The sequence below is a fragment of the Numida meleagris genome, chromosome 9 (assembly GCF_002078875.1).
Source record: "Numida meleagris isolate 19003 breed g44 Domestic line chromosome 9, NumMel1.0, whole genome shotgun sequence".
NCBI classification, from domain to species: Eukaryota; Metazoa; Chordata; class Aves; order Galliformes; family Numididae; genus Numida; species Numida meleagris.
The window spans coordinates 1,008,949-1,034,214 of record NC_034417.1 but is presented as its reverse complement, the minus strand read 5'-3'; the positions used below and the strand labels follow the sequence as shown (position 1 = coordinate 1,034,214).

Genomic DNA, 25,266 nt, shown 5'->3' with positions numbered 1-25,266 from the left:
TGTGACTCTGTGTCCAAGAGAGACACAAAAACATTCAGAAATACTAAAGGGAGCAGTGGGAACTACAGAAACCTAAATGAGGTTTCTAGTTCACACCAACAGAGATCAGTGGTTTCTGAAGGTCACTGCCCATTGGCAGACATGTGCCTTGCCCAAAAAGAGGACAGGGGCTGAACCACTTCCCAGCAAACCGGTACCACACTGCAAGAAAACGTTGCCCAGGCTGTCATTCCAACCACCACCTCCTCCCCTAACACACCTTTTTGGGAAGGAAGATGCTCTGAGGACCCAAGGTTGAAATGGCACGTCCTCCTTCAGTGCAGAGTGAGGTATGTGCTGGCAGGGAAGTCTGGAAGGAAAATGCTGTATACAGGTAGCATACAATTTGCAGAAAAGCAGGATGCCTTCACACTCCCAAAGGCATTGAGCTAAAACGGATCGTTACCAAAGACTGGAGAGAATTCAAATGTTTGGAATAAACTTACATTGCTAAAAATGGAAAATCAGTAGAGAAAGAGGCTGAGACTATCAGAAGTACCCTTCATTTCTGAAAGTACAGGAGTGGATGTATTCAGCGAGAAACACAAAATGATTTGCATTCCATGTTCAAAAACCTTCATTGAGGGCTGAAAAGAATTTGAGGTTTATGTCTGTATCATCTGGAATGAACATTTACATTCTACGAAGAAAAGAAACTGTATTTTTCAGATGTGAGCCCTCTGAGGCAGGTAACAAATAAGATATATTTGACAGAGGAAGAAAAGCTTTCTCACAAATCTGCTGTTTTTCTAGCCCCCAAATGGCTGCAGTCTGCCTTCAAAACCCTCTTTCAGGCTGATGCTTGCTTCACGATCTGTTAGTTTTGTCTAAACCACTCTTTCTAATGGTAGTCCAGCTTCTTCCTTCTGACCTCTGCTGCACTCACCAGGTATGAGGCGACAGTCATCTGGTCCTTCTGGCACTGTCATCGCCATATCTGCGTGAGCCACTACCTCTCCTGCTGCCAGGTCATTCTAGGAAGTACTCGGAGAAGAGGCAGCGTAGGGGAAGACAATGCATAGGATTACTGACATGTTTCTGATGTTTACTGCTACTACTACTGTTAATGAGTGTTTTTACTGAAGAGCAGAGCTCATGTATTCTGCTCAGCAATGTTGTAAAAAAGTACCAACAAAAAACATCAGGAAAAAAAATCACAGAAAAATCCTCTTTACTCTTTTTTTTTTTAAGCATTCCATACAATTTCTGTCAAAAATAATAGGCTGGGGGCATTGTACCCTATGGAAGACTCCTGAAGAAGCACATGCAGGGAGCCAGCAGTGACTCCAACACCTCACTGTAAGCCATTTCCAAATCAGGAGGATCAAGTCAGTCTTGTACCTGGCTACAGCCAGTTCCTACTCAGGAGAGGTTTTCTGATTTTCATCTGATGCAGGTGAACAATATGACTATGTTAGAAATGACATATGTAAGGAATCTTGCACTTCACCTGAAAATAACAGCATTGATGTCCGTACTGGAAGGACTAAGCACAGAAAGCTCTAGGATTCTTTAACCTGAATAATGTATTTGCAAAGTTGAAAAGCAAACTGAACTCAGGTAAGCGATCAGATCTGACCGGGTTTGGGAACAAACCACTCAGTAGCAGATTTCTCACTTACAGTTAATGTGGGCATCAGTAAGTCCCATAATGGATCTGCTGAACCACAGCAGCTGACTTGGAGACCACTTTTTAAAGGGTCTGAGGTCAGCAAACCAACCTTTTAAAAATGTACTGGAAAGTCACCGGCTCCCTACTGCTGCTGACTGGGAGAAGGCAAGTCCAGTAATCCAAAAGCCTGCAATGAAAGGGAGTAGGGTAGAGGTCTGCAGAGTTCAGAAGCAAAAAACCCAGACAGCAGAATAAAACATTTGAGTGAGCAACAGAAAGCAGTACCACCTTTGGAAAAAGAGGTGGGAACTCAGGTGATGACACCAAGAATATGCAAATGCCAACCCAGCAGTCAGCACAGACAAAATCCCCATTCACAGTACTTCAAGGTCCCGCAGTGGGTAGGGTGACACTGTAGCAGAACGTGAACAAACCACGGCCTGGAAGATAAAGGGAAATTCAGTAACTGGAAGTTGTGCGCCAACTAGGAACAGCGATAATTAGCTCCAAAGGCTACAAGCAGTCTCTTGAAAATGAGCAGAAGTGAGCGAAAGTGCTTCAAGTCAGCGCTCACAGTGACCTTCTTTCCAACTAAAGGATTTTGCTGTTAAATGTATGGGGAACCAACAGACAGCAAAAGAGATGGCCTGAAATATTACCAGCCTGTAGAGCTGTGCTGAAAAGCCTTTTCACATTAGAAGAATACCTTCACCAGAGCACCTGAACAATAGCGAGGATTTTTTTTAAAAAATAGGGATGTTTGCAGAGGGTGCTGAGTAAAGCTGAACAGAGCCCACCTATCGCAAAGCTCATCTCCTACATAAAATTCTTATGTGAAATACAGCAGACATTAGAGGAAGGGGTGAAAAGGCTCACAGTGCTGTGAAAGATAAGAGGAAATGCAGAACTGACAGCAAGTGGACACTCACGGGTCACCAGAGAAAGGGGAAAAATATAACCCTTTGTGATTACAGTTGAGCACAAATAAATACATAGGAAAAAAAACATTTTCTGTTTCCTGTGAGGAGTAAAGTTTTGGGGGAAGTGGACGATGCCAAATATTTCTCTCTGCTGGAGGCATCAGCGGGGTTCTGACAGACACGTTAGGAAAACAGAGCATACGTTTGTGCATATTCAATAGCCCCTATGGGAGACATATTTTTCTCAGGCAGCCATTTGGGTTGTGTTTGGCACTTGAACTGTTTCATGGGCTTTGATAGCCTAGGATCTGCGTAGATGATGTTTTGTTCTGTGGGAAGAGAGCAAAAGCACGTGACCAAAGGCTCTGATCAGCTTTTGAAAGACCCAGACCAGCAGAGCTCAACCAACAAAACTCCTTTGTAATGGAAATGCCATACCTAGGCATGAAATTAGAAAAGCAATGTGTACAAGGAGATTACAATGAGATTGAAGTCATCCCCAGTATTCCTGTCCTAGCAAAAAAGAATGCAAAGTTAAGGTACCTTCAAGTAGTGAACTGTCTACCCAATTTAGCTGCCCAAGCAATCAATGACAGATCTTTAAGCGCAAGAGCAGTCTGTAGAACTAACATACCGATCTTCACAGGGGAGCTGAAAGGAGCTAATTAATAGCCCCAGATAAACAGAGTTAAGTGCAAAACTGGACATAGATCTTTACAGACCAGTGCTGACCGAGCTGAATTCTCTCCTTGCACTCTCACTAGCACTTATGACCCCAGTGAGGCATAAAGATTAATGCTTATACAAAAAGCATTTGCTTTCCACTTTTCATGAAGCGCTTGTAGGCTCACTGCTTGAATGTTTTGTCTGGTTTCAATTAGAGAAAGTAGTAGTCTTCACATGCAGCCTTAGCTGGGAGTAGTTTTGCTGTGGACAATTCAAGCTACCAACAACCCCTGTCCCGTTCAAGAGGAGCATGAAGTGACACCTTTCTATCCTTATCTTTACAATTGTGAGGAAGTTAACTCAATAATAAGTCGGGCTCTTTTTACATTCCCAAATGGCCAGCTCCATTCATGTCAGCAGGGCTGCCCTGTCTGCAGCACAGTCTGAAGCCCTCTGGTGCCCTGAACTCCAGACTTTATTCACAGTTAACCCACAAATCACTGGGCAGGCAGGGGATGTTGAAAAGTCATGTAAATTCTCTTTGTACCCAAGAGGCGCAGCACAAGAGGCTTCAGGAGGAGTTTTGAGGCTTTCCTGGACCATAGGATGCTTTCTGGGGCAACACAAATACCAAACAAACTTTCCTAAACTCTTCTGCTGTGTGCAAAGGGGATGCCAAGGGCCTCCGTCATCATGGCAAACACTCTGGTGAGCTAAATGTGCACACCAAAAGAGTGAAGCTGCACAGGCCGGCTCGCTGTGTGAGCAACAAGCCTCTGAAGATGAGTATGCTGAGACAACACCTAGAGGGAAGCATCTTCCTGTTTGACTCCACTTGCTCTCTTAATTAGGTTTCCGTAATCATACAGCAGTAGGAAAAAGCCGGCTCCCTTTGGAGAGATACTGCAGAAGTGGCTAATGTACATTTTCCAACATCAAGGCCTATCTAACAGTAGGAAGGGCTCCCCAGCCACCAGAACATATCCACAAAAGCTTAGGGCTATGTGCTAGGGTTCATCTGGCTTTTCTAAGAAAGGTAAAAAAAAAGGGTAAAAAGGAGGAGGGCAGAGGGAGCAGCCTGCACACGCCGTGCCTCTCCTCCCCTGCAGAAGGCAGGCACAAAGACCTGGTATCCTCCTCCCTGACTGGGCATTGAGAACATGTGCTACGTTATCGCTCATACAGCACAGATTTCACCTCAGACGTCTGGATCTAACCTTAAACCTCCCTTCATTTCTGTGGAGCACAGCAACACTTCCACAGTGCTTCAGGGTCAATGTTAAACTCAGCAGTCCCCCTTCAAGACCTAGGGGTGGAAGGTCCAGCACAAAAAAAGCATTTATTTTAGAACCAAAGTAAGGTAAAAGAGGACATCAAATAACAGAAACAGCCTGAAGGCACGGATAGGATTTAAAGAGATGTAATATGCTTGAGAAAGGTAAATCTCAGGCTCAAGGGCTGCAACTGATCTCAGCCCCCTCACCCCAGCTGACACCACAGCACTGCAGAGCTGGCCGTGTCGTTCCTCCAGCCAGCTCCCTTGGCTCCAGCTTCACGGAGGTGCCTTTCTGTGTGGAAGCTAAAGATCATTAAAATCTTCCAGAGGACAACCACGAGACCCAGCCAACATTCCTCCCTTCAATAAATAAAACAGTTTCGAGCATAGGCGGCTCTGTGAATTATTGCAGAGCACATAATAGTCCCTGTATTTCCCTACACAATCACTGCGCTCCCCAGATCTAACTCATTACTGTGCTTAGCGAAGCGCTTTGAACTGCCTCAAGCATGAAAAGCACCATATAAGAACAAATTTTATTCTCATAAAAAGGTATTAAGGCAAGTTAGAGGCACTATTGACACACATGATATGTTATAATTGGCAAACGTTCACAAAGGCAAAATCCAGATTTGCACATCAAGCTGGAGGGTACCTGTGTGCACGTGGATTTGGTCGTGAGCGTATCCCCTCCTCTGCACTACAGCGGTCCCAGCTCCCACAGACAAGCTCTCAACTGCCTGAGAGCCACAGCAAAACAGCCAGCTTGTTTAGGAGGAGAAATCAGGACTCTCTGCTTGACCTGATTTTAAAAGGGCACACAAACATTGCTGGATGATGTCTGGCATTATCCATCTGCCCCTCGGTCCTTCCTGACCCATTATTCCCCCACAAGCATTTCAGCCAGCATCACGCCACCACCACGGATCAGAACTGCACCCTTGCATCCTAGCTGAGGCATGTTCCTGTCTCATCCTGTCCACATGTCAGCCCTGCTCAGCTGTGACCTGCAGCACCCTCTGTTGTTCCCATTCTGGACTTCACGCAGCTCTTGCTCCCTGCCAGGACTTCTCCTTTCCTGTTTCGCTTTCTATCTTCCAAAAAGCTCTGTCTGCCCTGGCCTGGTCTCTCATTCCCTGCTTCCTAATCTTGCCAAAACATTTTTATTTTCCAAAAAAAAAAAAAAAAAAAAAAAAAAAAACCAAGAAGGAAATGGAGAGACACTGTAGATACAGGACTGAGACGGCTGAAGTCCTTGCTAGGAATAGCTTGAACCCCAATAAGTCCTAGTGACCCAGAACTCCTGGAAAATGAAGTTTGGAAGTGTGAGGTCACTCATCTACATCTCGTGTCAGTACTGTGGTTAAGGATGTTATCGGAGAAGCCAGGAATGTTCTCGGGGTTGGTGGCAGTGGGCAGAGCACTTGCGTGGGCCCACAGGAAAATGTTGGGCTGTCCCAAGCTGATGTCATGTCCCAGAGGGACATCAGAGTCAGCACTCTCACTGCCGTCATTGCCAGCAACCAAGACAAATACATTAAATATTAAAGGGAATATTGAGAAATAACAAAAACTAATAGAGAAACCACAGTGCTATGTGCTTCAGGCACATGTGTATGCACGTGTCTGCAGCCTGCCCAATGGATTCATGTGATCATCTAAGCTCCTGGCCCAGAAGCTACACTCTATCCCTCACACTTTCCACTGCCTTGAATTTCTTCTTTAAGAAGGAAGCCTTGTGGCCCATTTTAAAGCTCTAGCAGCTGCTTTTTGGTGAGACAGCACAGAGTTTTTCAGCAGGTTTCAGCACTTTCTCTTTTGGGCAATGAGGAATTTGGGAAGCTGCAGAGGTCACACACTCATCCCAGAGTAGAAAGCTGTGCATAGGTTTATCTGTGCATGATAATGCTGATACAGCTCCAAATCTGCCTTCCAGATTCATGGTCCACCACACAGCCTTGTGAGCAGGTGAAGGAAAGACTAAAGGAAACCTCTGAACACCTGAAGTGCTCCAGGCTTCCTATACCATGGGAGTGAGGAATGGGGAAAACGTACATGCATTGGCACCTTCTCCAAAGGCTGCACACCGAGATCCTCATTCACTTCTTATTCCAGCACTTCCCATAGTCTTCAAGAAGAACTGAGCTCAAGCCTCAGGATTTAACCCACGATGCACCTACACATAAATTATCTGCATGTAAGGAGAGGTCACAGGACAGAAATCCCATTCGGCAAGGACCTGACTATGAGATGGAACACTGGGCCCATGACAACAGCTGTGTTGAGAGCAAATACTTCTAAAGAAAGGGTTTGGTGCATGCAGTGTTTCTGTTTCAAGTACACAGGAAACACTGCTTGAGAGCCTTAAATTCAAGTGTGCACTAAAAGGTTTTTTATTCCTCTCAATCTAGTTACTTTTTCTTGGCTGCCCTCCACCCTGCCCACAAAGTGCTACAGGAAAAGGAGGAAACTCTTATCAGCACGCACAAAAATGGGGAGTTTTCTTTCTCCACACAATGAAGAACTATTCAATGGAAGTACAGTCCCACAGGTCCCTTACCCACGTGTCCAGTGGCCTGCCTGTCCTCAGCACTGTTTCAGCTGAGAATGAATTCAGAGGAGTGACCTTGGTGTTAATCAGTAGGAAGAAACCTGGACAAGTGATGTGCTCGCACAGCTTCATTTTTAGATCTTTCCCAGTGGGAGAAATTGAGAACCACAGATGTTCCACCAAACCTACTCATCCAATTACTGGAGCACTTTGAAAAGGTGATATGGATCAGCCTGACACCCCAAGCTTCTTCCACAGCGTACCGTGAGCGTGCAGACGCTGCACTTCTGAGAAGCACCAAGAACCAGACAGATTAGCTTTGTGGCTTTTGTTCATTGGTTCTGACTTGCTTTTGACTTCTTGCCTGCTCCCTATTAACACCCCACGGTGCAGTTGTGTTTGACTTCACTATAACAAACCCTGATTTATATGGCCTCACACAATTCCTCCTCCTTTGTGTGGCCTTGAGAACGGCCTAACAGGCATACTAAAATGGAACCCATTTAAATCAGTCACTACCGAAGGAGCAGGCATCTTCAAAGAGCATTATCTCTGTGGATCAAACTTCACTCTTTCTGAATAATCTGTTGGTTTTGGTTTTTTAATGAAATGTAGCTTATTGGGGTTTGGCAGATGCTGACACATACTCCAGTGAGCGGACTAAAAAAATAGGTGAAAGCATGACTATGTTTCATAGAGCTGCACAGTATAAGAGAGAATAGATCTACAGGAAAATCAAATGTGCTCCATTCACCATTCAGTCACTCAATTACAAGTATCTGAGCAGCTGTCCAGTGAAAGGAATTCAAGCTCCCTATTTTATGAGCATCTGTGAACACCTCCAAGTGCAGGGAGTGCAGCAGAGCCACTGTACTTCTTTCTGTACCCATTGTCTATGCAAAATGTGTCCAGTGCTCACCACGCTGCTTGCTTTGGGAACGTGGCTTTTCTTTGGTACAACGTGAACGCTACCATTATGTGCTGCACGTGCCAAACAGGAAGGCGGGGTGGGGTGGGAAGGAGGAGAGAGGCTTCGGCTCGGAATGACAGTACCTATTTTTAGGCTCCCAAAGCTGTGCTGCTCCCACTCTGATCTGACGATCCAACACGTGTCACTCGAGATGTCACCAATCCCAGGCAGCCGTGACAGTTTGCTGGGCGTCAGCATCCTGGGGGAGGGAAGATGAGCAGCAATTTTTCTGAAGTCTGCAGCAGGAACAAACTGTATTGTGGTGAGTGTAATTTGATTCATATTATTTAATATTTAGACGAACTTGGTTGTTGTTTTTTTTTTTAAGTCTGAACATACCATTGCAGTACAAGAGATACGCACCTGGCTTACCCCAGTCTGATGGCCCTCCACCTGAGACACATAAAATAAAGCATGACTGGAGAAAATCCATGTCCCGAGTCAGTTCTGCATAATGGCAGTGTTTACCAGGGGCTGCACAGTATTTTCACAGGTCCCTGGTCCCTCAGAGACCCGACCACCCATCTGCTTTGTGGAAGCACCCTCTGCATGCTTTTAACATGTTACCAATGTAAGACAGGGCTTAGCTTAGCCCTTACCCAACACTCCGTGGTGACAACTCATTCATGTACCTGAATCCACAAGCACAACCCAAACACAATGCCACCTGCAGCAAGCACGGCCAGGAGGTGGTCACAGCCACAGACTGATCTGAAAAGCCAGACTGACCTCAAAGCTGAGCGAGCTGATGGTGGATGGGGCTGGCAGAGCTCCTCCGGGCCAGCAGCACACTGTGTCACCCACTCCCACTTCTGCCAACCACGCAGCCCAAATTCACCAGGATTCTTTTCCAGCAAACGTTGGCTGGGGGCACAGCACCATTTTATTCAATCACGGTGGAGTTCTGGTACCCACAGAAAAAACCCTGGAACCAGAGTATTTTTTCATAATCAGTGACTACAGACTGGTAGAAAATGTCCGCGCTGCTTCTTTCTGCTCCACTCTGTGCCTTTGAAGTCATGGTAACAGCTTTTGGATTCAATCCTCTGATGAGACTCCTTGATTTATTAGGTAAAACATCTGGAAAAAATGAAGACTTGTGGCACTGTAAATCCTCCAGAAGGAGCAGAGAGGTTTCCTCTGAGCAGCGCTCCTGTCAAAACTCAAGGAAACCTGAGCCCTGGAGACTGTCTTAGGGTTGCTTGGCGGTTGCAGAGCTGCAGCCCAGAATGGGCCCGTTCACGTTTCACCCACTGGCCCAGAAAGCAGCAGGCAGGCTGGGCTGAGGCCACCAACACGTCAGCCAACAGCCCTCAGTGCTGGGATCGTGCCACAGCTCACTAAACGCTTTTCATACGCTCTTGCAGCTTGAGTGTCGGTAGCAATTCTGCCCTTGACATTAATAAGGTAGCTCCTGTTATAAATCACTGCATACTGTGGAAGCAGTATGAAATGTAAAATACCTCTCTCCCTCAAAGAAAAAGGCAGCAGAGAAACACAGATTGGCCAGAAGGACATAGTTCAGGTCACCTACGCTGTGTTTCTGTGATGTTGAGGGGTGACTTTTCCACTCCACAAATACAAGTGGAGGAACACTGGCTGCAGCAGGAGAAGAACATTACTAGCCTTGGATAATGCTGATTTGAACGGATAAAACCTGTACAGGTAACAAACAAGGAGACGTGCATTTTGTGAAGTGGATTTGGGGCGAGCTCTGAACGAAGGCAAATAAAAAGAGAGGAGGAACGGAGTGGCAGGAGCAGCTTGCTTCGCTCTGGAGTTGTTGCTTCTGGCTTCTCCAATGAGACGTGTGTGCAGGGGCACATGTGTGTGAGCACAGCTGTGTGCGAACCTGTGTAAAATATTAGTTAGATGATGGCGAAGCTAGAAAGCACTGAGGTACTTGACTCAGAATTATTTACTCTCTGCCTCCTCCATACACCAGCCCATGTTCCAAATTTCAGCATTCATGCTTTTTCCCCGGAGAGCCATCTTTTGACAGTTATTTTCCCATCTAAATCCCCCTTCCAGCCATTTGAATACCACAGTTCAAACACCAGCCTGAGTGCCAACGTTCTTTTTGCAGGGGGTGCGGCACCGGCAAGAGGGGGTGGGGGGAGTTTGGGGAGTATTTTTTTAATCAGATAAATGATTGCCGGGAAACCAGCCACTTCTCTCCATTCAATTTATACTCTATGGGGAATCCACCTAATACCCCTTCTCCGAGTGTGAAGCAGGACGAGATGCTGTATCAAAGCAGGGAGGAATGCAAAAGATGGGCTGGAGTGCTGGGAAAAACAACCTGAGGAAGGGGCTATGCAGAAGCAGGGAGACAAGAAGCAAAGCCGGAGGCATGCACACATCTCCTCAGACGAAGGAGGAAAGGAGAAAATGGCAAACTGGAGTGGGCTCAGGTGCTCAGAGCGGGGTTAGACGAGCAGCAGGACTGGTGTAAGGAGCCTCTCACCTGCAGGGAGGCAGTGAAGCTCGAGGCAGGTCCAGGGCTGCAGGACACAGGTTCCTATGGAGTGCTGCCTGAGTCTGCTGAATGAGCAGTGATTTCACCCCAGCTCTCAGCAGAACTGGGAGCATGCCAGTTCACCCCACCAGTGTAATTGGAACTGATTAATGCTTTGTTGGCCGAGGAGTGGGAATGGAGACAGCTCCCAGCACATCAGGTTTCAGACATGCTTGCAGGGCAGCACGTCTGGGCAGCGTGCCCTGCCGTCTGGGCATACCTTTTGTTTTGTACTGCTCCAACACCTAAGGCCCCAACCAAGACAAGGCTGCATTGTGCCGCGGCGCTGCGTGTGCACAAAGCTAGACGGGCTGCATCCTGAAGAGCTCGCAGCAAACCAGACAGACAATTAGAGGTGGGGGGTGGAAACAGGTGCACAGAAAAGGAAACCATTTCCCCAAGCTCACGGGTGAATCGGTGTCCAACCCAAAACCAGAACTCGGTGCCTGATACCAGGCCACAGCACTTGCCTCTCTTTCATGTGCTAAAACCAATTCTGCCTTTATGCTTCTCACTGACGGCGCATTCATTGAGTTTGTGAAGAACTGCAGGGCAGTGGCACCTGAGCGGGTGTCACCGCACGCGTCCCCGGCCTTTTCTTCTGCTGCTGAACAAAGAATGAAAAGCTTCAGTAGGAGAGCTGGCGGTGAGCTCAGGAGACAAGGAGGCTTCTGAGGAAGGCTGCCCAGGTTCTGGGAGTGACTGCAGTACACAATGGTAGAAAATAAAGGAATTGACTCAGCAGGAGGCAAAGGGGAGCAAGTGGAAGAGTAACCGGAAAGCTGCAAGGAGAATATGGAATGGCAAACAGAAAAGAGAAAGAAGGCAAAAAAAAATGAGGACGTGTATAGTCTGCATTTTGGATAGCTTCCTTCTGACAGCAGGGCTGTCAAAGATCTGCTGAGTGCCTCTCCTCAGGAAATCGGGCCTTACACATCGTCCAGTTATTTGGGGCCCAAAACAAACAGAAGGAATTCTTTTAATTCAGAGCTCGTTTCCATCTGTCAGTCCCCCTGATTTTCTGCCTCCAAATTCCAACTGCTTGAAGGTGTTGCTCCCAATGCCACTGTTTCCTTTCCCAGGTAAAATTTACGGTTAAAACAACAAGAGACCTAAACGTGTAATTAAAACCTCTCCAGCGTATCTACCAAATCAGCTTACTTTCAGACTTCAATTAACCTCTGAGGTTATTGCTTGGAATGACAAATCTCCCCAGAAATGCTACGACCGCTTGTGACAGGACAAAGGGACAAAAGTAGCCACTGGGGCAGGTGAGGGGATCGTCTGGGTGGGTCTTGTCCAGCTCAGCCATCCTCAGGGAAAAAAAAAAAAAAGAGAGTGAGCAACTTTTTGGCATCTTCTCTTCCTAGGAAAGTGAGGAGAAAATGTAAATCCTCCTCAAATATTGGGTTTTTTGTGTGTGTTTAGAGTCCCCAAACATATGTGCTTTATTAAAGCGCTGCCCATTTCAGAGGCTTTATCTTGCACTGGATGATCTCTGGTGGTAGGGATATTCAAGCTGCTTTGTACATTTAGTTGTCCCTAAGTGTCTTTTTGGCAATCTGTTCCAGATTCTAATGATTTTACATTAAGATTCAGGGACTCAGTAATCTCTCCCCTCCCAATCCCCAACAACAATAGAAATATCAACTCTTCAGCCCTAAATCAAACACAAATCTCTCTGAAATCCTCACCTAGAGCCATCTTTCACAGGTCTCTCTTCCCTGTGACTGTTGCAATCCATGGGATCTGCAGTAGTCTCCCTGCTGGAGGAAGTAAAAACAGATGACATGAATCAGGACCTCTTCTTGACAGGAACGAGGTGGAGGGGCTGCTCTTGGACAGCAGGTACACCATAAATTGCTGCTTAAGCCTCGCCAACATTTCTGGAGACTCACCGGGCTGTGGGAGGTTTGGGCTGCTCCGTTATTCCACATCGGTTATCATCTTTCATTTCTTTTACACCTGATACCATGTGGTTTATAGAAATCTCTCTGGACCCAATAAACCATGGAAGTGAGTCTCCTTATTCTGTTTTCTTTCTTTTCCTGCCCTTCTCCATTCATTTCCTGGCTCTAAAGCTAAGCAACCAAATCCCCAGGGTTCACTGGTAAGCAAAGGGCAGCCAGAAATGGCAGGAAAAAAGGTCCTGCCCAAGAAGGAAAGGAAAGGGGAAGGGGAAGGGGAAGGGGAAGGGGAAAGGGAAAGGAAAAGGGAAAGGGAAAGGGAAAGGGAAAGGGAAAGGGAAAGGGAAAGGGAAAGGAAAAGGGAGAAGGAGTCCCCAGACCTCTTAGAGGGGAAGAGGTCTGCCTGTCTGCAGCGCTCCCAGACTCTATTACACACAGGGCGAGTAAAGGACAGGGAAAACCAGAATGTACATAGGCAGGGATCTGCATCCCTTCAGGAAACAGTTCATGCGCCGCTTCTTAGGGCTAGCTACCAGCACTGGGAGGTTTGTTGTTACCCGGCCTGCAGGCCCTGACAGGCTGTGTCAGCTCTGGGCTTCTCTTCTCGCTTCCCTCGTGCCAATCCCCTGGGTGCACCTGCAGGAGGGGCACGGCTGGGTGGCACACCAGCTGCCCACACCCCTGTGCTGGCTGATGAACCCTGATGAACCCTGCTTCCCCTCGCCGGCACCGCGCTGATGGAACACGCGTGGCAACGAGCAGCTCCCTGAGGAGGAGAAATCCCCAGGCCTGGTTATTAGGGAGTTAGATCCCACAGATCATGTTCCCCTGCTATTCCAGCTCACATGCGGGTCCCGGACAAACGGCAGCACATGCTGATTCGGAGTGGCAGGCGTGCTGCTGGCCAGCTGGCTGCTGCTGCTTCTCCCAGGGGATGGGAGGCTTTTTGTTCCAGTAGTGGGGGCGGCAACTGGGGTTTCTTTTGCCTCCATCTGGCTGCAAGCCTTCGGGTAATTTGGGGGAATTTCCTATCAATGAAGTTACTCGCTGCTCTCATCAACTGACAGTTTCAAAAGCAATTCAAGGGGAAACAGGAATGAAGCTGAGATAAAAATGCAATCACAGAAAGGTTGGGGAAAATCTTCTTTCCTTCACCCGCAAATTTCTTAATGCTGGAAAACGTCCCCCCTTTCCCATATTCTCCAACTTGCTACAGGTTCTAACATCAACAGCTTCTGCTGGGAATAGCCAACCGTGCCAGAATACAATAGTCGCCGCTCCTCCTCTGTCCTCTCCCCACATTGTCACACGTTTCAGCTACTGACATCGCCCACCAAATGGAAGTTGCTCGGTGTTTACTAACCGTTCTGCTCCTCTCTGTTCTGCACGGCCCTCTGTGGGGGAGCCAGCTCTCTGCTGTTTACAAGCCCATCTGCTTCTGTTGCTTTTCTTCACCTGAAGTTACAGCACTCTGTTTGGGATATTGCTCACAGTTGTGTTGGGAACTGCAGAGAGCAGAGGAGGATTTCAGGTGGTAAGGAAGCAGTATGAAGAGAAGAATACAAATCTGTTCTCATCTAAACAGCCCTTAAAATAATGAAAACAAGAATAAGACAGCAGAGGAAATTCCAAACAGCCAAGGGTGGCTTCGGCAGCACAATCATTCCAAGGAGAATTTTCCTTCTATTTTTATTAGAACTTTAACATTTAGAATCAAACCAGAAAGGAAAATACCATGTTCTCCAGTGACTATTTCCCTGAAATTACACTGCTGTTCCCCGCATTTTAAAGTTTCTAGAGGCAGAGCTACAAGACTTCTTTGCCCAAACCTGTACTGCTGCTGCGAGCTGTTTAGTTCAGAGTTCTCCACGAAGTTTAACTCAAGGCCACGTTTCCAGGGGTAAAGGGGGACCTTGGGAGTCAGGAGGAGGTTGGAAACCTGTCTGCCCACACTATGAGCACCTGGAGACAACCCTCAGAACCAGAGCTGCTGTCCCAGCAGCCTGAGCCGGCAAGCATGGCTGCAGGAGGGACCAGAGGGGACTCTCCAGAGTTTCAGGCATTTAAACGATCTCTGTAGCCCAGCTAGCCAGCCAAGCATGCCATGCTGCAAGCCTGGGCAGGCTGCTGCAGACATCCACAGGCTGTGTGCGAGGCAGCTGTGTGGATGGGAGGCGGACGGCTGAGGAGCACGCTGTGCTCACAAACGCTGGTGCAGATCGAGGGAATACCTCTGAGAGCAGTGTTCCTGCATGCCACAGCCTCAGTGCCTGGCTCAGGTTGGGAACAGGGGCCACACTGTGATGTCTGGGCACTGCCTTGGCCTCTGGGGATTAGCGGAAGGCGGCAGTGACTTTGCTCCCAGTTCACAACATTGGTGCTTAGCTTGGAAGAGAAAACAGAAACATCTTACAGAACATACACACATTGAAGTTCACACTCTGTATGGACAAAGCCTGAGAAGGACGAGGAAATGCTTTGAGGTGGAGAAGATGTGAGATCTCAGGAAGAACACGCTGCAGGTTCCTTCTGTCCCCTGCCGCATGGCTCCCTTCTGTGCTACTGCATCACTGATCTCCACCAGCTCAGGGTCAGAGACGTGCCTGGCTTAGAGAGGAACACGATGTCCCAGTTGGCAGCTTCCTGGCTCGGCCTCACCCGCTCAGCACGGCGTGCACAGATCACGTCCCAAGTCTTGAGGCTATTGAGAAAAGAAGCTGCGAGCTCCTGGGAAGGGAGGAGCCTGCCAAGGCAGTCCCCCTGTGCAGCTAGGTGCAACACGCCAGCAGAAAGCAGTGCCTGTTGCAGCGCTGTAGCTCTCGGGGCCTGCGTCAGGACCTCTCTGCACACATGCTCTTCATTAACGCTAACCCGGGAGCAGAAATGTTCTGAGAGCAAAACCTCCAAGAGGATTAAGCAAACAGATACGAGCTCTGATGCAAGGAGGGATCCAACCTGAACTTCCTCCAAAACACGCAGTCAGATCTGGTTGCTCTGGTTTGGACCTGAGTCTGGCAAGATGGAAAGCAGCGCAGCGAGACCTTGAAGGAGGGGAGCAGAAAGCAAGGAAAACAGTTCTCTTCGTCTCACCCCGAAAATGCAGTGGGCCCAGAAGCGTGCACAATAAACTTGTCTCCTTTCCCTCACTCCGGGTTACATTGTTCGCTTTCCTGCAAATTGTTTCCACATTCTGTATAAATAACCCCAGTGCCAGCGAGGGGGAGGGAGGGAGCAGAGGGGCACGGGGAGAAGGGGTGGGGGGAAATCAGATGTCTTTGTTACTTTTCAAAGGGAAGGTGGAGGATGCCGAGCAGCAGTTGGGAGCCGGAGCCTTGGCAGGCCGAGCAGAGAGCTGCCATGGAGCTGCGTTCAGACCTGGAGGAAGAAGAGTAAACACGGGAGAGATTATATGTAATTACAGACAATCATGTTGCTGGGGATAAACAGGAATCAAAAGCAGGGAGGCACTGAAGTCTGGCACGTCCCCAAGCCCAGAACAGAAGCCAGCCAGCGAGAGGCAGCGCGGCTGGAAAGTGCTTCCCCTTGGGCCTGTTTTCAGTTAGCTCAGGGGCTGGGTTTTTTCCCTCTCTTTTTGGCTTGAGGCATTCCCCCATAAAGGGACGCGCCTGCTCAATGGGGAACAGGAGCCAAAGTGAAGTCAGCAGAATCCTTGTCTGCGACGTTAATAGATTACTCTGTGAGAAACATCAGGAACGTTTGGAAAAGATACAGCCCGCTGAGGTCAGCAAAACCACCAACAACAGGAATTTCAGAACAAAAATGGCTTTAGAAGCACTCCAGAAGCTGTGCCTGCGTGTCCTGCGGGCGCTCTCCTTCTACGGGGAAGTGACCCGGGAACAGGAGGCCAAGGGTGAGCTGCACCTGATGCTCCCAGCTCCCCTGGCTCCGGGGTTTGTGACAAAGCATCCAGGCCGGACCCGTGCTGCCCAGCAGCAGCAGCTTTGTATTTGTGCAGCCTGGGAGAGGGAAGGAAGAGGATTCTGCACGTACCAGAGATGCTCTGGATGCAGTCAGAGGAGCAGGCTCTGATGCTCCAAGCGCTGCAGCCAATGTGAGCGACGCTGAGCACTCAGCAGCGTCCTGCAAAGGAGGAGGGGGGAGCGATGAAGAAACAAAGCCGAGAAGCAAACTAAAAGGCGTGTGGCCCATAAGGGTGTTTTGTTGTTTTGTTTTGTTTTTTTTTAAGAAGGACCTTGAGGGATTTGAAAAAGGAAGCAGCCTCGTTCAGCCTTCTTTTCCTTGAAGGCTCGCTGGAGAGTTAGGGGAAGGCGACATCGCGGCGAACAAAGGACGGCAACCTCAGCCGCTGACAGGAGGAGGCTGTTCAGCGAGGCAGTGTGAAAAGCTCTCTCCCAGGCACTATTTTAAATCCAAATAGCTTACAGCCTGCTGAATTCTTAAGCCATTTTCCTGATCTCTCAGCTGTTCTTCATTGAGAATTCAGGCATATATTTCAAAGCAGGAACGCAGAGAGAAATATATATATATATATATATACAGATATATACAAGAAATAACCAAACCTGTGGTTAAAATCAGCAAAGCACACAGGAAGCAGGGCGTGCACAAAGGTTCTTCTGCCTCCTCTCTTTCAGCAAGGTGCTCTGGACATCCTTTTCCTGAGGAAAGAAAATTGATTTTTTTTTTCAGGGAAATGACATTTGCTCAATGAGAACAGTGTCACAGTTTGGTGAATGACACCATTATCTGGCTACCTGAGTATAATATTTTATGTATTTTCTGTGCATTCATCATTGTGGGCATTGTTCCACCAGGACTTCTTATCCTGACAAATCCTTCACCAGCGGTGGGTATGCGTGGCACATACATGCATGTGCAAAACTCTCTGTTGGCCATCTCAAAATGTTCTAGTGGCACAGACAAGGTCAGTTTAAGCACAAAGCAGGAGCCACATTCAACTCAAAGCTGCTGGAAATAGATTAGAAGGGGCAGAGGGAATGGAACTGGAAAAATACAGCAGTGGGTTAAAAAAGGCATTTGGGGTCCAAGCCTTATCTGCTGTAAATTTACATTGACTCTGTGAGGCCATATTTAAGCACCCACACAGGGTTATAACAATTCCTTCCAAAGATCAGATGTGCGCATACAGAACCATGAATAAAACCAAGGTCACAGAGTGGTCCCAGCAATGAGCTGGTTGTGTCCATATGCCATGCTGGGCAGAACAGCGCTAGGAGTTCAGCAATACGGCGAGAGAAAGGAGAGGGAGCTCTCGTCCTGACTTCTGTCAAAGGAGAAATGAGGTTACTGGCGTCCTGCCCTCACAGGTGACCATCAACCACAGGTCCCTCATAAAGCCGGGCCCCCAAAACAGCCACGCAGTGTTATCAGAAAGCAAGAATTAAAACTTTATGAATATGGATGGAGCAGATCCTCAAGGGAGCATGGATTTCAGAAGCAATCACCAAAGCCTTCCGCAGGCACCTCGGTGTGACTCGCAAGGCAGCCAGAAAATCAAAAGAGCTCCACCTAAAGAGAAACACACAGCGAGTGCTCCCAGAAAAAGCCCTCGGTAGGGTAAAGCATCAGTCTTTCCTCGTCTCTTCCTCTTTTCCTAAGGCAAAGAGGAAAAAGAAATGTGTGATGTTTGCGTCACTGCTTATTTTTGCCTTGCAAAACCCATTTGCATGGGCTGGAGGAAAGGTTTCTTTTGGCTTGTCACAAAGTCTCGCGGCTGGTACGTTAGCTGGCACTCTGCTTTGGATGGGCTCAGGCAAATCCAGCAATCCAGCCTCTGCCTTTGCTGTCATCCCCTGCACATCCACTTTTGAAATAATTATTTCCATGGCTTATGAAATAACTCATGTCACCGACAGTGATGAGAGCAGCCCTCCAGGCCCGAGCTGCCAGGCGCAGGCACCTTTCAATGTGCTGCCTGCAAGAAGTGCAAGGTTTCGTTCAATGAATAATACCCAACCTATATTGAGCTTGTGAAGAACTGTGCCTTGATAAAACTCAAGACATAAGCCTCCTTATATTTAATAATACACATTATCTATTTTTCCCACAGAGAAACTTCTGTGAACAGCCTTTTTTGTTTAAATCTTCCTTGCAAACATCGGTTATTCACTGAAAACATAAAGCCCAAAAGATGGGACCAAATGATTTTATAAAAAACTTGTATTTCTGCAGCAAAGCAGACATCTCCAAAAAGGAACGGCCGATTTGCTGTACAGTGATTGTCAGCAGAAAAGCAACTCTGATGGTAAGTTTTTAATTAGCCCACATAAATGTGCACGCAAATGAGCATTTGAAAAGGAAAAGTTATCCCCTAAACAAAAATTCATCAACAATATAAGCTACGGGAAAACAGCAAGCAGGAATGTCCTGATCCTGACACGTACAGCAGCAGATAAATAAGGTCAAGTTTTCCCCTCCTGCCCCACCAGGGCCCCCAGGTGTCCAGAAAAAAGTGACCTGTGACACAGTCCAGGGGCTGCAGTGCCCAGGCTGCATCTGCTGCTGAGGTACCAGTGCCTGAATTCACTGTTCAGTTGCTTTCTCCAGGAAAAGATGCACTGGTTAATCTGACTCACACGCGTGTGTAATGGATGTGACAGAGGTATCATCATTTAAAGGATGTATTTGTACATGGCATTCTTTAAAATATCAGATCAGGAAACCTCCTGGATGCTGCCGCCGCTGCACATCTGCAGAGGGGCAGGGAGAGAGGTGAGGCAGCCAGCGGGAGAAGGGGACTGAGGTGCACACAAGACAGAAGGAAGACAAAGGGAAAGAGGAAGATCAATTAATGATCGGACACTAGTGAGAAAACAAGTACAAATGTGGTCCCCAAAGTTAACACCGCGGGTTGCACGAGGAGCCGGATCAATAGGCGCTGTGCGGTGGGAGCCCAGCGCGGGGTTACGGCGGCCGCGGTGAAAGTCCCCAGATTACAATAAAGCAGCTTGAAGGTGACAGATTTCATTGTTGAAGGTGATAAAATTCCATGTGGCGCGCTGCAAAACAAGGGCTGGAGCTCAGCCTGCAGAAAGGGAGGCGGTGCCTAGACAGCGCGCGTGGGGGGCTGCTCCTCTCCTCTCCCTGGAAACTGGGACAGAAGCGCTCGAGCTGTGTGCCACGTTTCCTCACCTTCGTGTCTCTGTTCCCACAGTGGAAGCACACGAGGCAAAGCAGACAAAATGCGGGGCTGTCCTCCACGCAGTCCTGCTGCAAGCAGGGTGCTGCAGGCGGTGTCGGCACGAAGGAGTTGGCCACGGCACCTTCTGCTGTTTGTGCTTCTCTGTAGTGATCTCCCACAAATCTGAGGAGGGCCGGGCCATCGTGAACAAGGTGTCCCAAAAGCCTCGGGTTTTGTTTTTCCAAAGAAGCCCTGAATACCGTCACATACCTAAAAGACTCATTTAGCAGAAGTCCAACCTACACTCCGTTTTCGTCGTGCCACACTTTGCTGCAAATGCTTTGCAGAGGGATGCTTTGCAAAGGACAGGTATTTTGGTCCAACAGAGGTTGGTTTGGTCTGGATGCAGTACGACTGCTTGAAATGCAGGGAAGACTCAGCAGCAGAGATGTGCAAGGAACAGGAGAATCAAAGCCTGAGACTAAACTAGCAATTAGACCAGCCCAGGAATACATTCAAGCCAAATCAATCCGTACAAGAATTTCAGTCACGGTCTGCTCGTGCCCACACTGCTTTCCTCCCTCCCTTCCTCTCCTGCAACCCAAGGCTGAGATCCAGCACTGCTGTCTGCTTCATCAGAATATGCAAGAAGTGCGGTGGCAACGTGCCTCCGAAGATGCTTTATCAGTTTTGCAAAGTCCCAGTTCATCCTCCTCTTGTGGATCTATTTACATATTGATGTATTTATTCGACGCTCTCCACCAGGCGTGCCCTGTGAGATTAAACCATTTTATTTACAAAGACACTGGGGTTGCAGCTCCTAACAATTAAGTCAGCCAAGATAGGACTTCGCGTGCGCTTTCAGATTGATGTGTGAACAGACAAAAGCGTCCTCGTCAGCAATTTGGGAGCAGCCGGGGGGAGGACCAGTAAAACCCCATCTATTTAAACCCGTCAATAGCTGCTGCCACTGGGAGAAATGGATTGGGGTGGTGGGAGGTGCAAACAGGCAGAAGGGAAAGGTGACGGGCCAGCAGGAGGAGTGATGGATAAAACATGAAGAAGAAATTTAGCCAGCGTGGGTCACCTTACAGAGCAGGTTCTTGGAGGAGCTTTGTGGAAACATGCGGGCTCCTAGGGTTTGCTCCTGCTCTGTCTCACCCATTCCTCCCAATGGGGACAGTTGGGAGGGACAAGAAGGTGGGAGAAAAGAGAAATGCCTTGTGAGAAGAAATCCAGTGAATGGTCCTGCAGGAGAGACCACCTGCAGCTGCCTTCTCGCTTCAGCCCCTTCCACAACAACTTGTCCCCAGGCAGATCTCTGTGGAACATCCCTGCTCTCTCCGTTAGCACCTGATGGGCTGTATTTGTCAGCCATCTCTTCTCCACACCCTTTAGGGGAGCAGAGTTCTGCTTGAAAGGTGCATGGTCCGTGCCAGGGTTTGCAGCATTATCCTCCCCCTCCTAGGCCACTGAGCACCAGCAAGTCCTCCAGTCGCAACAGCTTTCACCAAAGCCCAGGACTGCAGGGATCAGCACCTACAGGTGTACAAACCTGCAGCACGTGTTCCTGTCAGATGAAGGATGTTCCTCAGAGCGCTGCAGGCTCCTGGAACATAACAGCTGAAAAGTCACCTGCGTATTGAGACGGGTGTAAATCTGGCACGCTGCTGCCTGCTCCTGACAGCAATCCCAGCCACTGCCAGCATTCCTCTTAGCATCTCTGACGTTTCACAATTATATTTAGAGAAGTGCACAGGAATTAAATTTTGACATTTGCTACAGAACGCTGTTATATAAATATTCTGCACCACCTGCCTGAGGGTCTATTGGAACGTGGCAAGGCTGCACCATTGCCTTTAATTAAACAGGCACAGGCAGCCCAAGGAAGGAGCACTAAGCAGCATTCTAACCATCTTAGAAGTCCTCACTTGTCTCCCTATTAATTCTCACCCTGATCTTTTGCATAGCACTATTGCCAGGCTAATTAATCACAGGTGCAAGCACAAGCATTAATTGCAACAGTGACTCATTTTTTCTTGCCTGTGCCCGGCCATTTCTAGCCTATAGGAATGCAGCTACTCCCGTTACTTTTATAATTATTATGAATACAGAGCCGGCAACACAAACTACATTTTGTAGGCATTAAAAAAGACATGGAATTTGGCCTGAAGCATTAACAATCTGGTGCACATTCAGGGGAGTGATGAATGCATTTCACTGACAGTCAGAAAATGCATTTCCTGAATCATTTTAATTCAGGGAACTGGAGGAAGATGTACGGTAAAGCACAGGTTTCAGGAATCCAGAGTCTGCAGCTCCCCTGCTCAACGAGTCTTGGCCGCTCATGGCTTGTTGGGACTTAGTCCCACAGCACATGGCATCTGCGGATCCCCTGGAAAATTATACAAGATGACTCTCAAGTGCTTATCACGGGGGTAAGAAGCTCTGTAACCTCTGTGTCTCAGGCTTGGGTTTAGCCTGAGCGAGTCCTGCTCACAGCCTTGCTGCTGGGATGAAAAGAAGGGAGGCGAACCTTTGGAGCAAGGTGCTGCCGGAGAATCCCAGTACAGCTGGAGCTGTCGGCAGACACTGGTGTGCCTGAGAACAGGACGGCCACAGTTCCAGACACGAGTCCTGCCTGGCCAGGGCAGAGGGAGCACAGAGAGCTGACATCACTGTAGCTTTTGCTGCAGGGAATTTGGAGCCATCCAGCTTGGTGCTGCATGAGACAGTGCCTTCCCCTGGCACAGGATAACGCAGGGATGGAAACCCAATGTGCTGCACAAGGGGTAGGAAAAACCGCTGACTGTGTCGTGCTGAGAGATTAGATTATAAATGTATTAAATGACTGACGTGCATTATACATCCTTCCCAGGCCAAACCACCTGCATACACAATGTGTGGCTGTGATGTGGGGTTGACAGGTTCAGGCAAATGGTTCAGGGCTAATTTTCAGTGTCAGACTGGCAGAATGCGCTCCAGACAGAGGGAGAGATGAAGCCAAAGCTGTGAAAACACTGCTTTTTAGGGAGAAAACAAAGCTAAAATTTGAACAGCCATAAAAACACAAAACTACAGTAAATATTTCTTTTCCTTGCCAGCACGGAGGCTGGGGAGATAAAGAAGTGGCTGAAGGAGAACTGAAGGTGAGCACCCGTTATTTACTGCTGCTGATGAAGGAGTAAACCCCCACGTTGTGTTTTCCTACAGGACAGCAAGAGCACCGGCCTGCTTTGCAGCCTGGCTGTTATGTTCCCCTCCTGGGGTGCGTTTTACACGCTGCTTCAGTGCAGTGCCTTACTGCCATTAATTGTTCACAAACACACAAAGCACATGGTATTCTCCTTCACCACCACTGCACTCCCAGCAGATCAAACAGAGAAGTCGCCGACCAAGACAGAGGTTTGGAAGAGAATGTAAAAAAGGGTGTTTTTTTTTTTAATATAATATACTTCCCTCTGCCTGCTTAAAAGCATAGGCTTGTTTGAACTTCCTAGGGAAGTCAGGAGCACTAAAGAGGAATTGCCAGGCTCCAATTTGGCTGCTTTTCCTTGTTATGAGAAAATACACTCTTGTCTCCTTGTCTAAGGGTATGAATTCTTCATCTCATATTGTGTTTGCACAGAAGCGTGAAATGTATCCTGAACACTGGTCTTCATCCACACTTCACAACGTGAGAACAACGAGGGCAGTGAGAACGGGAGCAGCACAGAAGCGGGGGAGCGGTGGCTGTGTGTGCTCCAAGGCCGCGGCTCTCGCGCTGCATTCACCATGCCCAGGCATTTAAAAGGGAAGCAGTGGCACGTTTCTCCCCCAGGATGCTCAGGGGCCCCGTTTTGTGAGCTGTCGCCCCTGTGGGAAGCTCCCTCCTCCTTTGCCATAAATGTTCCCCCTGCTGCCGCTGAATCACCAAATAATCTGGAGACCCGTGGGAAGGGAATTAAATGGTGGTTATCGCACTGCCACGTTCTGCTCATTTTATTTGTTTTAAATGACCATGAAAGCAAAGTGGGGAGAAAGAAAACACCCAAGTGGAAAGTTAATTGAGCTACTGAAATGTCTTTAAAGGAGCACTGTGATGCCTCGGCTCCCGCTGGTGGCATTTGTTCACACGAGTTGGCACCTGATGACGCAGTACGGCTGGGACCCTCTCTCTAAACAGCTCTTGCTGCAGGCTTGGAGCTGAAGACAACCAGAGCTGCCCATGAGGCTTCCTGTACAGATGGAAGAAGTAGAAGAAGACCTAAATATGGGGAGCAGATTCAAGCAGAGATGAAGGAGGAACTGCCCTGACCAACTGGCTGCAGATAGGAGCAAAGAAAACCGAGATGTAGAAAGGCCAGTACCACGGTTTGGCACACAGCAAGCCACCCATACCTGCGGGAGAAGCCAGGGCGGGACTGTGTGGGAAAAGGGGGACCAAGGGATGTGCTGCAGGAGCCCAGGATCTAACAGGGAACCTGTCAGACCTGCTGCATCAGCTGTACATGGGCTAATCTCCAAACAGAACAGAACTTGCCTCTGGCTTGTTACACCTGACAGCATTGCATCCAGAGCTCCCAGGACCCAGAAACACAAGCACGCAGCATGGGCAAGGCAGGGACGTGCATCCTACATCAGCCTGGATAATAAAAAGGGGAACCAGGGATGGGAGGGTGGTGGAGACCTTCCCTTAGCACCTCCTGCACCTCTGGGCCTCGCTAAGTCAGCGCTTTCTGGGAACTGCTGTATTGCCAGATGATGATTTAGGCATCTGACAGGAGATGAATAGAGTTGATAAAGTTCTTATTTCTGGCTATTAAAAAAATAATAATAATGAAAAGCAGACAGAGATAGGGGAAGGGCTGCCCACAGCTTTCCCAGGTTGCACTGAACTGAATGGAGAGAGAGGCTACCTTCAGTTGCTTTCCCTTCTCATTTTCTCCTGTCTCCATGCCAGGAGCAATCAGTTTGAGATCAAGCATTTGGATGATACCGTGCTTAGTCAGAAATATCCCTCAATACCTGTCAAAGGGACTATCTGTTGTTTATTTTGCATGACCTTTTCCCACTGGCAGTGCCAGAGCTCTCCAGCCATAGTCCTCCATCAGAGCCCGCTGCGCTGAGCCAACCCCACCGTGAGTTCAGGACCCAGGGGTCTCCAAACCAGAGCAGCGCATGAAGGCCATGTCACCTTCTTTTAATGATGACTGTTCTGCCTCTAGCTCTGCAAGTGAGAGCTCCTGTTACTATGTCAAAGGCTGTCCCCCTTCCTCGTACCTCTTTCCCCAGAGGTACAAAAGTGCCTGTGCTTTCAGGTCCTGTGTAGCTCAAGATCGAGATCTGAATATCAACTATTTCCTTTGTGCTCTGCTGCACCAGCCTGGGGATATTTGGCTGGGGCACTCTGAGCAGTTCAGAGACTTTGAGATACCATTTCTGTAGAGATTTGCTACATAGCTGCTGTCAGAAGAGCTGCCTCTGTCCTCACCTGCAGCAGTGACACCTCTCCCCTTAGGAAGCTCTGCAGTAAGTGCAGCCTCCTGCCAAGCAGCACCTCCTAAAGTCAGGTGATAGCCACCTCAAATCTGGCTTAAGAGATTTAAAGTGATATTTGGAAATGAATTGCAACCCTCATCACCTGGGATCTAAATGAGCATTGGGCTAGAGGTCCTGAACAATCCAAAGCACTTGAGGCAAGG

At 48.3% G+C, this 25,266-nt stretch overlaps 1 long non-coding RNA gene across 1 annotated transcript in view; it reads right to left on the bottom strand.

Moving 5' to 3' along the window:
* The window catches only part of LOC110403604, a 98,970-nt gene that overhangs the window by 5,654 nt on the left and 68,050 nt on the right, over positions 1–25,266 (bottom strand). The window contains exons 10-17 of the long non-coding RNA XR_002441754.1: positions 17,004–17,099; positions 16,471–16,560; positions 15,742–15,834; positions 15,550–15,629; positions 14,882–15,160; positions 13,823–13,964; positions 12,247–12,318; positions 8,118–11,159 (exon numbers count right to left, since the gene is read on the bottom strand). This is a non-coding gene — a long non-coding RNA (uncharacterized LOC110403604). The remainder of the gene's footprint in view (positions 1–8,117; positions 11,160–12,246; positions 12,319–13,822; positions 13,965–14,881; positions 15,161–15,549; positions 15,630–15,741; positions 15,835–16,470; positions 16,561–17,003; positions 17,100–25,266) is intronic.